The 15,783-nt window shown below is 46.3% G+C and overlaps 1 protein-coding gene across 3 annotated transcripts in view; it reads right to left on the bottom strand.

Annotated features, from left to right (window-relative positions):
- Positions 1 to 15,783, bottom strand: part of BORCS8 (BLOC-1 related complex subunit 8) — a 101,616-nt gene that overhangs the window by 17,641 nt on the left and 68,192 nt on the right. The window lies entirely within an intron of this gene.

Genomic DNA, 15,783 nt, shown 5'->3' with positions numbered 1-15,783 from the left:
ACTCCCTGAAACACAGTAATTGCATTAGTATGGTTTTCTATTTTGTTTAAAAGAACATAAACTTTCTGCAGGCGTCAACGGCTCATCTAAATAGACCTGCACAAATGATCAGTTGTCTAAAATAAATAATGGATATCCAAATATGATTCGATTTGCTCCATCGTTGGAAGTGTCACCACCCAGAGATCTGCATCAACTACTAGGGGTGATGTTCTTGTTGAAGAAGCTCCGTCAGCTCCCTGAAACATAGTACTTGCGTTAATAAAGAAGGAAGTATAGCGGATGTAATCACGTCATTTGATCTCGCATGATTGATCTGTCAGTATCCATACCTCGAAATGCATAAGAACATCAAGGGACGCTGTAACTGCGGTGCACACTTCTGCAAGCTGTTGCGCCGACCCGTAACTGCATGCTCCCCCTTCCTCTTGGACTAATGCTCCATCGACTCCCTGAAACATAGGACTTTCATTAGTAATGAACACAATATTGAAAAAAGAAGACACATAGGAGGGCGACGACAGAAGGACATACCAATGGCTAAAAACGAAAGAAACATTGTGTGTAACAATCACGCTACAAGAATGCAAGATCTGATGATCTCCATCGATGGAACTGTCCGGAAACGTACCTCGAGCATCTGAGTGACATCTACGGTTGTCGTCAATGCGTTGGACTCCTCAGCATCTCCCTGAAAGACAGTACTTGCATTATTTTGGATAACAATAATTATAACTGAAAACAAAGACTAGAGGACGAGTACTGTGGTGTACCATTAGGTAAAATAATTACACGATCAATTAAAACTATTGATTTACATGCCTAAAACAAGTCAGTGTCAGAATAGCTAAGTAAGATTACCCGATAGGCGCTTGAAGTGGCTGATGACTGCAATAACGACACGGATGGAGAATCTTCAGCCTTCATATTGAGTGGATACATAAATGGGGAAATTATTGTTAGCTAATGCTACACACTACCGCAATGCCGAGAGATAAATACGTAAACTTGACTCACCAGTGGAGGGATGTGGACGAATAGAGTGGGAATAGCGGTTGAGAGCAATTTTCGCCTCGCTCGCGGTGTTTTCGTCCTTATTAGCAATGATGTGGAGTACATGTCTGGGCTAAAGTGCCTGCTGCAGATGCGGTATCGATCACCCCTCTTGTCCGCAAAGACTTCTAGGACTCTACTTTCTATCTCAGAGGCTGGATATCCGCAATATCGGACCCATTCTCTTATCTGATCTATTGTCTTAGGGAAAACATGCATTATAGTACCTTCAGATTTGTTATGGGTCTTCGAAGGGCAACCGCCAATGGAACAGGCAGGCATTATGGAAAGTTCTGAAAAGTAAAGATCAACAATTCTCTATGAATACCAATGTGTTAAAACATTAAATGACACATAAAAGGTTCAATGCAAGGTCCGTTTTGGTTCTTGGAACTATACATGTTATTCACATGCGGATAAGTATTTCAATAACTTTCAAAAAATAGAAAAAGTAATTTGACTAAACTCAGAACATGTGACTAGTTCCTTGCATGTACTGTCGTGAACGAAAAGAAAACATGGATGCAATTTGATGACTACTAGCAAATAGATATAAATTAAAAAATTGGACGCAAAATGATTATGGTACATGGACTTACCTTGACGAACAAACAGTTAGATGCAGGGATCAGAGTAGTTTCTTGTCGTAGAACAGGGAGCAGTTCACAGGTTGCAAACTGACGAGTTTGCTCAAAGTGGTCACGGAAGTTCACAGAGACGAAGAGCAGATAACCAGCACCTTCACGGGTTGACTAGCAAAGCGCAAAGAAGTTCTCATTAGAAATATGAAGTGGGTTATAAAGAATTCGAAACAGGGGTGTGTTTGTGAATGAATGACGTGTATATGTCGTGGCATTATGCGGTCTGCAGGGGGCCGTCCAGCGTGAGGGGGGATGCTTGGCAGGAGACACGGGGTCTGGAGGTAGACATGGGAACAACAACCCATGCTCTATAGACCACTTTGAAGTGTACATGGTCTTTGGCACCTCTTGGCCTTTATCGCTCCCTGACAGCTCCACTTGCCAGCACAAGTACCCCGGTGCGAACTGCCTTTGATAGGGCGGGGGGGTGGATCGGGGCGGTGGTCGTGCAGACAAGACACAGGAAGACTCGTGAATGGAGACACACTTATGTGGATTGCAGGGGGCCGTCCAGCGTGAGGGGGGATGCTTGGCAGGAGACACGGGGTCTGGAGGTAGACATGGGAACAACAACCCATGCTCTATAGACCACATTGAAGTGTACATGGTCTTTGGCACCTCTTGGCCTTTATCGCTCCCTGACAGCTCCACTTGCCAGCACAAGTACCCCGGTGCGAACTGCCTTTGATAGGGCGGGGGGTGGATCGGGGCGGTGGTCGTGCAGACAAGACACAGGAAGACTCGTGAATGGAGACACACTTATGTGGATTGCAGGGGGCCGTCCAGCGTGAGGGGGGATGCTTGGCAGGAGACATGGGGTCTGGAGGTAGACATGGGAACAACAACCCATGCTCTATAGACCACTTTGAAGTGTACATGGTCTTTGGCACCTCTTGGCCTTTATCGCTCCCTGACAGCTCCACTTGCCAGCACAAGTACCCCGGTGCGAACTGCCTTTGATAGGGCGGGGGGTGGATCGGGGCGGTGGTCGTGCAGACAAGACCCGTTTGCCGCAGGGCCTCACCAAGGAGAGGCCATCTAACTGAATGTAAGAGGATGGCTGCAGGATCTACTACATGGAATGCAGGGGGGTGAGTTTATAAATACCTCACCCTCCCAGGAGAATATACACTAGATTCATTTAAAAAATCAAAACAACCATTGTTAAAATATATGTTGGGCTTTATTTTAGATTTTAATTAAACATAAATAATAAACATTACACATTGTAAAGTTGAGGTTGCAGCACATCGAGGGAAAATCCGCGGTATTGTCCACTGTCACTGGGGAAATGTTGTCTAATGGCAAGTACCGCACAGGCAGGTATTACTCTCCGAACGCGGTGTCCGAGCCTCCCGTGAAGCCACCAAGTGAAGCAACGATAGGCCACCAGCCTGTACCACCTGTGAAAAAAAAAGATGCAAACTGTATTAAACTGACCAAACTTTCTTATCAATGTCGATTCAGGTAACACATGTCATTTTTCTTAGAAAAAAATTATATCTAGAAAATGCACTATATGGAACAAATTTACATGCGTTCGAATGATATGTAAATGTAATTTTATATGTGGGAGACGACCATGAAATAGTGGTGGCATCACTGACATCACAAACAGAGTATACTTACTCGTTACTCGGATTACGCGGACGAACAGTGCCGCGAAGTTCGTGCATAAGCACCATCATCATCCTCAACACGGTCCGTGAGAGGCAGGCTTCCCTGAACTCTGGCAGCTCGGTGATGCATTGCGGACTTTGCTCGCCTTCCTGCAGACTTTGCTCGCTTTCCGAAATGTAGGCCAAGCACCCGGAATTTTCACGGCAGCAGCAGTTCTCCTCCTCAGTTGGCATTAGCTCGCACCGATTGCACGTGCACCAGGTGGAGACGCCGTCCATGCGACATGGTCCAGGCTCTTCATCCGTTGACTGGTCCTCCCAACTGCCGTCCGAATCCCCATCGTTTTCGCGTGCTTGACTTTCCAGTAGTTCTTCCTCGGTGTACTCGGGCTCGTACATATACGGCATTATTGTGGCCATTGTGCGGTAAAGATAGTAAAATAATTTACAGAGATGGTACAGGTGTTCACACGGGCTACAAGCGGCGAAGGTAGCTGACCAGAGCACTGAAACGAGTCACAGAATACTCAAAGTAACACAGAGAGAGGAATGGAATCGAAAATCTGCTGCTGTGTGTTGTGAAACGGTCTGTTTATACTTATTGGGGAAAGAGGCGTCCTGCCATTTCCATGGCAACACGTCAATAGCTGAGGCGCAGCGATTGTTGACACGAGACGTGCTTGAAATGGGCAGTACGCGTCTGCTGATGTCAGGCTCAGGGGCGGGGGATTTGATTTAGTGCCGCAAAGGCAGGTGAGCCAGGTCGATGCGGCGGAATGATAGGATTATCACAAAATGGAGGCTGATTTCGAGTGCGATAATGGGCGAAAAGTCGGGTAAGGTCCATAGGAAAGTTTCCTACGATCTACCGATTTATGCTTACAAACACATGGCCGACCCGTAGGGACAATAAAAAAAAAGTCCCGGAACTATCCTTTAAGTTTTCGTGCTTCCTTCAGGATATCCATACACCTCTGTGGCAAGTTAAGATGTCGGAACTCTATGACTTCAGGAGCCATGCTGCCAAGTTCATTGAGTGAGGTTCAGGGTGCACTGTTAATCCCGTGCTGAGTGAGCAGATCGGTCAGGTATGGGAGCTTGATGGGATTGCACATCGCCAGTTTGCGCAGATGTGGATACCAAGGTTGTCTTGCCCACATAGGAGCAACTAGGATGAGCGTCATATGTTCCTTGTGTATCTTGTTCACCACCTTCTTCATGAGAGGTGTTGGGGGGGAAAGCGTAAGCAAATTTCCCTGACCAGTTCATCCATAGGGCATTCCCCTTGGAGCCTGGCTGGGAGAAACTTGACGCGAAGTCTGGGCATCGACTGTTTTTACTTGTATAGAACAAGTCCATTGTGGGGAAACCCCATTGAGGGAAGAGGTTTCTACGACCCCTACATGTATTTGCCATTCGTGTTCCTCTGGTAGGGGATCTCTGCTAAGAGAGTCTGCCAGAGAGTTGAGTTCCCCTGGAACGTGCTGTGATGATTGGAATATTTTCTGTTTGAGTGCCCATCTACAAATTTGCTGCGCATGCCTAGACAGATTGGAGAACATGTGCCCCCCTGTTTGTTGATGTAATATATCGCAGTAGTGCTGTCTGTCAGGACTTGCACAGATTGGTTCGGTAGGTGAAACTCGAATGCCTGAAGGGCCTTCAATACCGCCAGTAGTTCAAGCAGATTGATGTGGTTCTGTGCCACTGCATGAGACCACAGACCCTGAGATGTGTGAAGAAGGTAATGAGCCCCCAACCCGGTGAGTGAGGCGTCTGTCGTGACAATCGCTTGCACTTCCGGATCGTGAAGGGTTTCCCCTTCAACAGATTTTGTCTTGTCCACCAGCAAAGATTTTGTACTAGTGTTGGCGAAACGACCACTAGATTTCGCCAATCACTCCTGCATGGGTCGCATGCGCAGGCACTCGCGAGTTACCAGGTACATGCAAGATGCCATCATGCCTATTAAACGCATCGCTTTGAGTACGCTTATCTGGCGACCTGCTTGATAATGAGGTATTTGCAACATGTTTTGGACTCTTTCCTCTGACAGAAAGACAAACCCCTCTTCTGTGTTTATAACCGCTCCTAGGAACGGTTTGGTTGTTCTTAGCACTAGGCTTGATTTTTTCTCGTTGATGAAGAAGCCCAATTGAAAGAGAAGGTTGATAGTTCTTTGAATGTTTTGCCTGCAAATAAGGGGAGACTCCCCTGTAATCAGCCAGTCGTCCAGGTAAGGATACACTGGGATTTTGAATTGGTAGTGCTGGTTCGCTATTTTGAAACGCAAGAATATTCCGTGTGCTGGGAACATTGAAATATGAAAATAGGCATCTTTCATATCCAGTGTTGCCATGTAATACCCCCTTTAGCGTAGTCATGCAGACCTTTTGTGCCTTGACATATTTGTTGGCAGGGCGTAAATCTAATACTGGGCGCATTGTTAGATCTTTCACAAGGAAGCATGTTGAATAAATACCCTTGTTTACCTGGTTGGCCGGGACGATTTCTATGGCGTCCTTTTGGAACAGAGTGGCGATTTCCTCGAGGAGGATGCGCTGGTCTTCTTTGGAGTGGGTTTTCTGGCCTGGGGGTGATTCCGGGTTCGCTCGAGGAGCTTTATACAATATCCACCCGCTACGGTGGACAGCACCCTTCTTTCTGAGGTGATTCCCTCCCATGCTTGGGTGAAGTTGGAAATGCGCCCTCCTACTGGAGAGGCATGGGAGGGCACCTGAAGCGGAATGTCACTGTTTTTGAGGTGGGGTTCCACCCCTGGAGGAGGGACCCCTTCCCCGACCACATGATCTGCACGGTCGTCTCTGGTAATTCTGAGAGGCTTGGCCTGGATTGTTCCCCCAGGCCGTTCCCCGATTTTGATTATAGCTGGAACCCCTTTGGGAAAATTGCCTGCGTGAGCGACGAAAATTGCTGTTTCCCCTCTGGCCAGGAGGTTTATTGGTTAATTGGCCCAAAGATTTTAGTTTATCATATTCTTCCTTGGCTGTCTTCAAGGCGTCCTCGACGGCCTTGCCAAAGAGTCCATTGGGCTCGACGGGCATGTTAATAAGAGTGGCCTGCATCTCTAGCTTAAACCCGGATTTGCGTAACCAAGCATGACGCTTAATAATGGTTCCCTCAGCTATGATTCTGCTGGCGTTGTCTGCGGCGTCAAGATTGCTTTTTAGCAAGCAGCTAGAAACTGCCTTTCCTTCTACACGCACCAGTGCTTATTGAGTCTTGAGTGGTTCCGGGGTTGAGGAGAGTAAAGCTGAGACCTCATCCCATTTATGGCAGTTGTAACTAGCTAAGAAAGTAGAGTTATTAGCTATCCTGGTCTGGAATGCAACGGAAGAGGCCACTTTCCTGCCCATTGTGCACAGCCTCTTTCTTTGTGTGGAGGCGCCTGGAGTACCTGCTCTTTTCCTTGTTGTAGTAACAACGAGGAAGTCAGGCTTTAGCTGCCCCCTGATGTACAGCGGGTCTGATGGTGCAGCAACGAAAGGTTTTTCTATGCAGGGGTTCACCGCTCGCGTCTGATTGGGTGTCTCTAGCAAGGGTTGTACCTTTCGCTGGACAGACTTTAGTAAGGAAATAAACTGAGTTACAGCCTTTTTATCTCCCAAGATTTCGTCAACAAAATCCTTGTCCTGTGGATCCTCTTGGGTAGATATTTGGAAATGTTCAGCCCCTTTGATGAGTACCTCGTTCAGAAGAGGCTGATTATCTATGGGTGAGTCTACAACAGGGGATCCTTATCAACTGGGGAGTCAATGTTGTACGTGTCTGTATCTGGATCACCCTCATCGTCCTTATCATCCCCATCCTACGGCTTCTTGGCTAGAGAGGTCTTCATGATCAATGTCCGGGTCATATAGGTCGATTACAGTGGGATCTTGTTCTAGCTCACCGGGGCGAGACCTCTTAGCAGGGGCTTGAACAGGGTTCTGAGACCCAGAGGCCGCTGTTGTGGGGGTGGAGTGAAAGCTTGTAAAGTAGTTAGAGTCTTTTTCATAAACATTTGCTATGAAGTACATTCTTCTCATGGCCCCATCTATTTCTTCAGCTAACCATTGGGCAGAACTAGGAATGACCATTGGTTGAGGTGTGAGACCCAAATCTTCTGGAGTAGGTGGAACTACAGTAGAAGGCGTCACCTTTTTCTTTAAGGCTGAAGACAGGAAATCCTGTACCTGAGGTTCCTTACTCTTGTGAGGGGACCTATCCTTCTGTGATTGATTTATCTCTAGGGGTCTTAGAAGAACTCTTCTAAGACTCCCTTGATTTAACAAGAGCTTCTTGGACGTTCTTTTTAACTAAATGGCCTAGGCCCGCCTGTATGTTTTTTTTTTTACTGATCATCAACGCAGAACGTCCAATTTCGGCTACGGTCAGATCCGAAGTCTCGTCAGCTTACTCAAGCCCGAAGTCTCGTCAGCTGACTCAAGCCCGAAGTCTCGTCAGCTGACTGGAGCCCTTCGGGAATGTTTTTATCCACAACGTCTGTCATGTGGCGATCTCGATCTGGAGTGCCCAGAGGACAGCGTTTCAACAGACCTCTCCCTAGACTTTGTGCACTGCCGTTTGCTCGACACGTGTGTCGAGTCTCGGCCATGGGTTGAGTGTTTGGTGGAGGGTGTAGTAAGACCGCTTCTGCCACCAGGTGTCGTCCCCGTAACAAGGCCACCGGCCTGTCTGTTGGGGTTGGGGGCCTGCGATTGGGAAACCAGAGTAACCCTGTCGCCTTTGCCGTCGGATAACGCAGCGTTGCTGCCGTCGCTGAAGGCCCCTCCACTTCCATGGCCTCGAGTTGCCTGCCGTGTTGGGCCCAGCGTTTAGTTAAGCAGTCCTTCAATGCCTTGGTTTTAAAGAGTCTACACGCTCGACAGGTACCCTCAACTTGGTCCAGAGGGAGGCAAATGTAACACACAAGTTGTTTGTCGACCCACAGGAACATTTTATTGCACTTAGGGCACAATTTAAAAGGGGTCCTATCCATAACGGAAATATATGGCAGCTAGGCGAGTGTAGTGTACGAAAAGGGGTATATACATTCTGAAATGTCCTCCCCCCTCTCTCCCTACTCTGAGGGCTGAAGCCAGAATCGGCCTTCCAAGGCCGGAACAGATCCGTTGACATGAGTATTCAACTGTCGTTTCTTTTCTTCACCGCTGTCGGATGGTCTCGATAGTCAGTGAATATAAAAGGATAGTAAGAAAAACTATTGGTAATTAGTAATAATAAATGGCGATGAGCCGAAAGGAGAACTCGGCTAATAGCGTCCGTCTATGATGGCAGAAAAAAAAAATCTGAGGGACCTCGACGAGTGAAGGACCATGGGTATAGTGGACGTCACACTAGGGATAGTATTACTGGCACGTCCGGTCAAGTCCCTTTTTTCGAATTTTGAAAACAACAACTGTAATACTCTGCAGCTCCCACTAGAAGTCGGCCTATGCACAGCATGTGATCTAAGCAGATTCCACAAGCCCCCGAAATTATATATTCACTTTTAGAGATAATATAACTTACTAGTAGTCATCAGGCAAGTAAAGGAGGTAAGAAAAACAGTTCATTTAGATAGAATAATCACTACTCCGTTCCCTCTGTCTTATGAAGTCCATTCAAGTTCCACTTCAAGTTTCTCTAAAGAAGTTATTCCAGGACTGATGTCGTGGGCTTTAGTGGTTATTGAAAGGTTATGTAAGCAAGCTTTACTTCAAATAAGGGAAGTACCCCACCCTATCCTGTTACAAAGGTAAGATTTAGGACAGGATACTTGACACAGGTTCGACGACCAAATGCCAGGCCACAGGGCGTTTAGGGACAAGGGCTCTCCATCCAATGTTACCCTATTGGAGACCGGAGGGAGTGGGTTGGTGGGGGGGAGGAGAGATGGAAACTGGTATGCTAACTTGCTCCCCGATTCTTCCAGGTGACACTGCAGGTCTTCTGTAATTCGCTGGGGCTCCACTCTTCTGTCCTAGGTTTGGGTGAGGGGAGCTTCGGGGTCGTGGGTGCAGGTTGCTTTGTGTCGGGAGCTGGTGGTGGTTCTCAACAGACTGCTCTAGGCAATTTCTTGAAGAAGACCCCAAATTAAGAAAAAATGCTAGCCTCACGGGTTTGCAGAATGATGGTTCAAGTGGAGGCAACCACGGCCAAGCAGTGACGGACGATCTTTCTGCGGTGAGCCCAGAAGCAGTGCCAACTTAGCTTCCCTTTTTGTGACAAATTGCGAGGCATTCAACGTATGGCATAAGCTGAAGATCCTGCGAGACCCAAGGCTCTGCTTTGAACGGTGACGGCTGCAGCGTGATAGCCAAAAGGGGAGATGGTCAGTCCACTTCCGTAGCCTTCTAAGGCATGGATCCACAGGCAGGGGTTGAGGCTGGTTGTTCCCGCCGGTCAAAGGGTCGAAGCACCAACAACAGTCTTCTGAGATCAGGCAGAGGTGCAGGGCTTCACCAGCCCAATCACTAGAGTCTATGTTGGTCACCTGCAGGGGTCGTAGAAGTCTTGGTTGCAATGATAATCATTCAAATAGCTGCTGGAGTCCTCCTTTTATACAAAGCCGAAACCCACCAATCGCAATTATCTGCAACATTTATACAGCTCAAAGTTGTCCAGTCCTGGACAACCACTGGTCCTCACATCCATCCACCAACAGACTTTCAGGTGCCACAGAATGTGGACTGGGACCAGCCAGTCCCAGCCCACTGCTCCAGCTCACACACACACAAAGCCCACTTCCTAGCAACAACAACAGCAGCAGCAGCTTTCACAGGCAAAATGTTACCAAAGATGGCATTTCCTGACCTGAGAAGGCAGGAAGAAGGCCAAAGGACAGGATGGCCAAAGAACAAGTGAAAATATTGTGGCACTGCCATTTTACGGTGCTAGCCACCTTTAGGAGCCACAAATGTAAATGCAAAAGTGAACAAGAGAAATATTACATAATGGTAAAAATCACACTGCTGCCACCAGCTTGTCCAAGGCACATCGTGAAATTAACCAAAAAGTCAATAGGTAAAAATGTATAAGGATACAAAGTATCCGAAATGCACTTCACTGGAAGGTGATGTGTGTAAATGTAAAAACACAAGAATTCCAAAAGAGGGACAAAGTCTCTCATTACTGACAGTCTTAGGGACTAGTCCGTTTCCCCATTAGAATGGGCAAAACAGGCAAGGGAAGTAAAGTAGAATCTTTACTGACCTCCAAAAGGCAGGACAGGGTTAAAATATAAGCAAAAAGCCTGGAGGGAAAGGTGCAAAAAGAAAATCTTTGCAAACATGGACCATTTCCCTGCAGAACAGGCTATGGTTTTGAGGCCCAGAAGGTCTGCTATTGCCTAATACAATACCACATGCTGGGGTAGGTGAGGGGTCAGAAATGTGAGGCGGACAGCATGATAAACGGTTTTCACAAGAAGCCATTTTATTATATCATAAGTGTTTGACAAACGCCTCACTATCCCTAACCTAAAGAGGATTTTCCTGCCTATCAGAATAAACTAAAGGACAACGCTCTAATAAAAGGAATCTGTCCTTCACTCTTATACATACATCAAACTCATAAAGGCAGTATATGGCAATTCAAATGTAACAGAAATAAACGTTATGTTCAACATAAACCTAATAAATGTGTATCCTTGTAAACGGTGTCGGATCTCCTCCCCCAGATTCACAGCAGGACTTTCAATCAAAGGTTCAAAAAAAGAAAGTCCAGTTTTGTAGCAAAGTTCTGATCATAAAGTTCTTCTTGCTCCAAAAGTCTTTAACTTTAACCAAAAGTTCAACCAGACAAGTCTTCATCTCTCCACTTGTAGAAAAGAGATCCACACAACTTCTCCTTAAGGAAACAAAAATACTTCACATTTCTTCTGTATCAAGAACAATGTTTTGTCAGGATGATTCCACCAAAATATATGAAACAATTTAGTGGTCTTGCCACTTTTTCTCCACAACCCAACCTTCAACCACAATGCAGTATTTCAATGATTTCTTCTTGGTCCTGCTAGGACTACCTCTAAAATATCCCTTTCCCGATATACTTGCCTGGCAGGACAAAATCTCCTAATGCACAAGTGCTCTGTGTTGAGGTTTACTTCAAACCTTTTGGAAAGTCTCCTTCTGGGAAAGATAGCGGCGGCTGTTTCCATTCTTCTGCAGCAACTGTGACTGGTGGTCTCTGCAACTCCACCTTCAGGTTCTAATGGCCTGTACTTGAGGGGGCCTTAATATTCAAAAGTCCCGCTCAGGCGAGGGTCATTAGAACCACTAGACTGCATACTGCAGTTTAGTGCCTCCGAGTCCCTCTTCCCCGTCTCAGTACTCAGGGCACTGTGGGACATGAAGTCCCCAATGTTCTGATTACCCTTTTCTTCATGAATATAAACTTCAACCTTATCGGATTTACATGGTTTATTGAATAATTTTCTAGGGAAGTTAGTAAAGGGTCTCCCAGTTCTCCTGACCTAGCACAAAGGGTGCCAAAGAACACGATGCCTGAAATAAGGCATGCTGGATAGTTAAGTCGGGTAAGAAAGAAAATGCCCAGTTCACTGGCACATTAAAATCCAGAAAAGTTGGTTATCCTACACTTTTTGCTCTTGTCTGGCCCTTTCTTATCCGAAATGCTTCCAGGCAATCAAAGGTGTTTGTAAATAGATCACAAAGTGCCATATAACAAAGTTTCTGCTGGATTTGTTTTCGTACGAAATACCTGCAGCAACATTAGTGGGGGGCCCAAGACGGATGCTTTTCCTTACGATACTATGTAGAGCTCCACACCATGCCTGTGGGGATCCAGACGCGAGCAGAGGTCTCCAAACTGAGACAGTAAGTAGTGGAAAGCCCTGGACAGTATGGGAATCTGAGGTGTTCATTAGACCAATCATAGAAGGCTCAATTAGCAGATACCCCGACCAGAAGCAAGCAGCAACTTACTAGCTGCAGCAGTATGTCCGTGGAAGGGCCTCCTGTGGATGCATAGGATATGGTGAAATGGAGCTAGCAGGAATTGTGATGCTCTGTGGGGGATTGGGCCCACGGAAAAGACAGTTGCACTGTCTGGATGCTGGGGCTGCCCTAGTTCATCGAATTTAACACGTTTTTTCATGAATATCAGCTGCCGTATTGGGAGAATAAAGCACTGCAGCGACATGGGAGGAAAGCGTAAGAAGATGGTGAAGCAAATTTATTTTGTGCCATTACACATTGAGAAGGATCCAGGAAGGAGGAGCAGTGGTCTACAAGAAGATGATGAGATGGCCCAGGGTAAAAAAAATGCTTCTCAGGCCCAACAATGCACACCACACAGCTAGATCAGACATGACTGAAGCGGCTGTCAAAGTGTAGAGGGTAAACGGGAAAGTCGGACTGTGAATTGTGCCGAATAATCAGGCGTGGTACAAAATGGAAAGAAAGCGAGCGGGTCTCGAACAAACAACCCCCAATATAGCCTCTCAGCTGGAGCATACTGAAAACTGACGCCAAATATGTTGATGATAATATGAAGAGAGTCCTCAACTACGGCTAATTGGGGGGTTCGCGGTAACATTGGGCTGATGAACCTCAATGCAATTGCAAGATGCTCTGGATACTGGGATCCAGAGATGCGCCATCATGTACCATACCTAGACTCCCTATGAAGAGTCTTGAGAAGGTGAGAGGGAGCAAGGAGTCAGCTTTAAGGCGAAGACAGTGCTGCATATGGGAGAACTCTGAAAAGCAAATCCAGGAAGCGATCAAAAGGAGAAAAGGTGAGGACTGGAACCACTGTCTGCTCACCAAACTTCCACCTCCGATCTAAGACCAGCAACATAACCAGTTAAAGGGTCCACTTGGGATCAAAGGCTCTTGAGGTCTGAACATTTTTTTAAACCTTTTTATTCATGGATTTCAATAGAATCCACAGCATATCTGTAAAGGATTTGGTGTCCTGGCTGACTTTGGGGAGAGTGGGGTCTTTTTTTTTTTTTAAGCTTTGCCTCACCTGCTCAACTCACTTGTTTAGGGAGGCACTAGTCAGTCCCTAAGACAGTCAGTGCAGGAAGAGATTTTCTCAGATTTACTTTTTTCCTGTGTTTTTTACTTTGTAAAATAAGCCACGTTCAGCGGAGCATTATTAGGCCTCATTACGAGTTCAGCAGTGCAGCAAGTGGCAGTAATTCCAAAACTTACACTTTTTTGTATTGCTAAAAAATGTGTACAGTTTTTACTGCACCGCTGAATTCAGAGTTGAGGAAAACTGGAGGATACACCTCCAGCAGAAAGCTTGAGCTAATACCTCCATTTCCCTCCTCCCCCAAAAAACAAAACAAAAAAGTCTTGGCGGATTTACCGCAGCAGAATTACGACTCACGTTAATCATGGCAAAATCCCAATGGAGTCCTATGGACTGCAAAAATCAGGATTTACATTGCCCTTCCATGACTTGTAATCCCATGGTAAAACCATGTTACAGAGTGGCATGACCCAGTAAATGAAGTTGGCGGTAATTTGGCATCTTTACTACCAAACTCACAATGAAGCCCACTGTGTCCCTTTTTCTTTTTACCTAGCAACAACGTCTGGCACATGTTTGATGTGCACAGGCTTACAACAGTGAACAGTGTTTTTCATGTTTCTCCTGGTGCACTCCTAAGCACCATCTTTGTTACCGGGATTATGTTTCTTTCAGTACCATATGATCAAAATGGCTGCTTCTCATTGTTAAGTCCTGTTTTTTGTGCCATCTTGCTTTTTGGTCATCTTGCTGCTCTCCAAGGCCAACAATAAGATGGACTTTTGTGTGATTCAGTCTTGAATTCCCGGTCAGTGCCTTGTGTGCCTGAAACTGGTTAAACTGCAAGGCAGATGTGGGGCAGCTGGCGGTCATTGACTTGACAGCTGCTATATGTTTGAATGGTGCAGATAGCTCGAATTCTGGAGAAGAAAAAAGTCTGAAGGCCATCTATTGGAACCAAGAGTCTGAAGAACGAAGACAATGCAGAAAAGAGCCAAATGAACTGCAACTGAGGGAACAATCTTTGCTAATGACAGCTACCGGGGAACCTTCGGACCTTCAGCAACCAAGGAAGACCTTAATCATTGCATTCCTCCACTAGACTGGTGGGTCAAACCAGTCTTACATACTGCACTGCTGTCCTGCAGTCAGACTTCAGAAGTGCCACTAAGGAATCCTGGGGACTGACAAGCTACTGAAGGGCCATTATGGCAGCACCAGACACAGTCTTACCTAGAGACCTGACGCTTGGCAGATGTTAACCTCTTGGCCCAGGAAACTCGTTGCCTGCAGCAGCTCCTCCCAACAGAGAAGAGTGGCCTGTTTGGAACCTGTGGTTTAACGCTATCAAGATCCAAGCCCGAATGGCCCAGGCTTGTGTCACCTCGCCAAGGGGTTGTCTTTTATTTGGGGGGGGGGGGATTGAATTTGTCATATTTCACAGACGTCTGTCCTGGCCAGCTGGTGAATCTCTACTGTACCTGCACCAGGAGATCGGACCCACCACTAGCCATACCAGGCCTTGCAAATTCTTAAAAATCCCGCTAGACTTGCAGGGCGAGTTCCTTAGTTTACATACTCGACCTAAGAGAAATGCACTCACCCCATGGTGACGGGTGACAATATTTATCAGCACTTTCTGTAAAATGGGGCATATTGCCATTAGCACACTTTTGGTGCAATGATGTCACACAAACCCCAGCTATGCAAGGTGAAACTCTTATTGGACATATCCTCGCCTCGGTGAGTGGGCTAGTATATCTGTCGAGCCTTGTAGACCCAAGCCAGACACCGAGAGCAACCACTGTACCTGCTGCCCCTAAACCACCAGAACCCAGACCAAAGACACAAGTAGTTAACCCCTGTGATTCCTGCTTACCCGGGGGTGAATCAGCATCTGGGGACTGAGTGTACTTAACATTTTTGGTGCACCCGTCTCATAAGGATTCAATGGGTTAGAGCCCAAACCTCCCTTACTGGACTGTGGGCAGCGGAATCCTGGTTAGGAATGCCTTCCTGGGGACGCTTCAGTAAGCTTGAATTTGGAGTTCCCAGGGTTTACCAGATTTTCTTCTAAAAGTGCGATTTAACCGAAACCCTTACCTGCGAGCTAGTCCTTCAGGAATTTGAGACTTTGCCTAGCAAGGAAAGGACTACATTTTGTAAGATAACTGCAAAGCATATAATACGTTTTGCTTAATCATTTGTCGTTCCTTTTTTGTGTGATTGCTTTGTATTTGTGCTTATAAGTGTGTGCAATTTTTAAGTGTTTAGTCCCCATTTGGAGCTACCTATTGTGCAGACATATGTGTTGATCTTTCTATGTGTGTGGTGTAGTATACAGTCTCCTAGATTTTAACCTGCATGTGTTTTAGCCTAATACATAGGCACACCTTACTGCTCAGCCTTTTCTATCCATAGAGAGTTTGCTTAAACTAAAATGTGGAAAACTCCCTTGT

The sequence above is a fragment of the Ambystoma mexicanum genome, chromosome 1p, assembly GCF_040938575.1.
Source record: "Ambystoma mexicanum isolate Mex_15411 chromosome 1p, UKY_AmexF1_1, whole genome shotgun sequence".
Classification (NCBI taxonomy): Eukaryota; Metazoa; Chordata; class Amphibia; order Caudata; family Ambystomatidae; genus Ambystoma; species Ambystoma mexicanum.
Note: the sequence above shows the minus strand (reverse complement) of the source record. Positions and strands in the feature narration are given on the sequence as shown.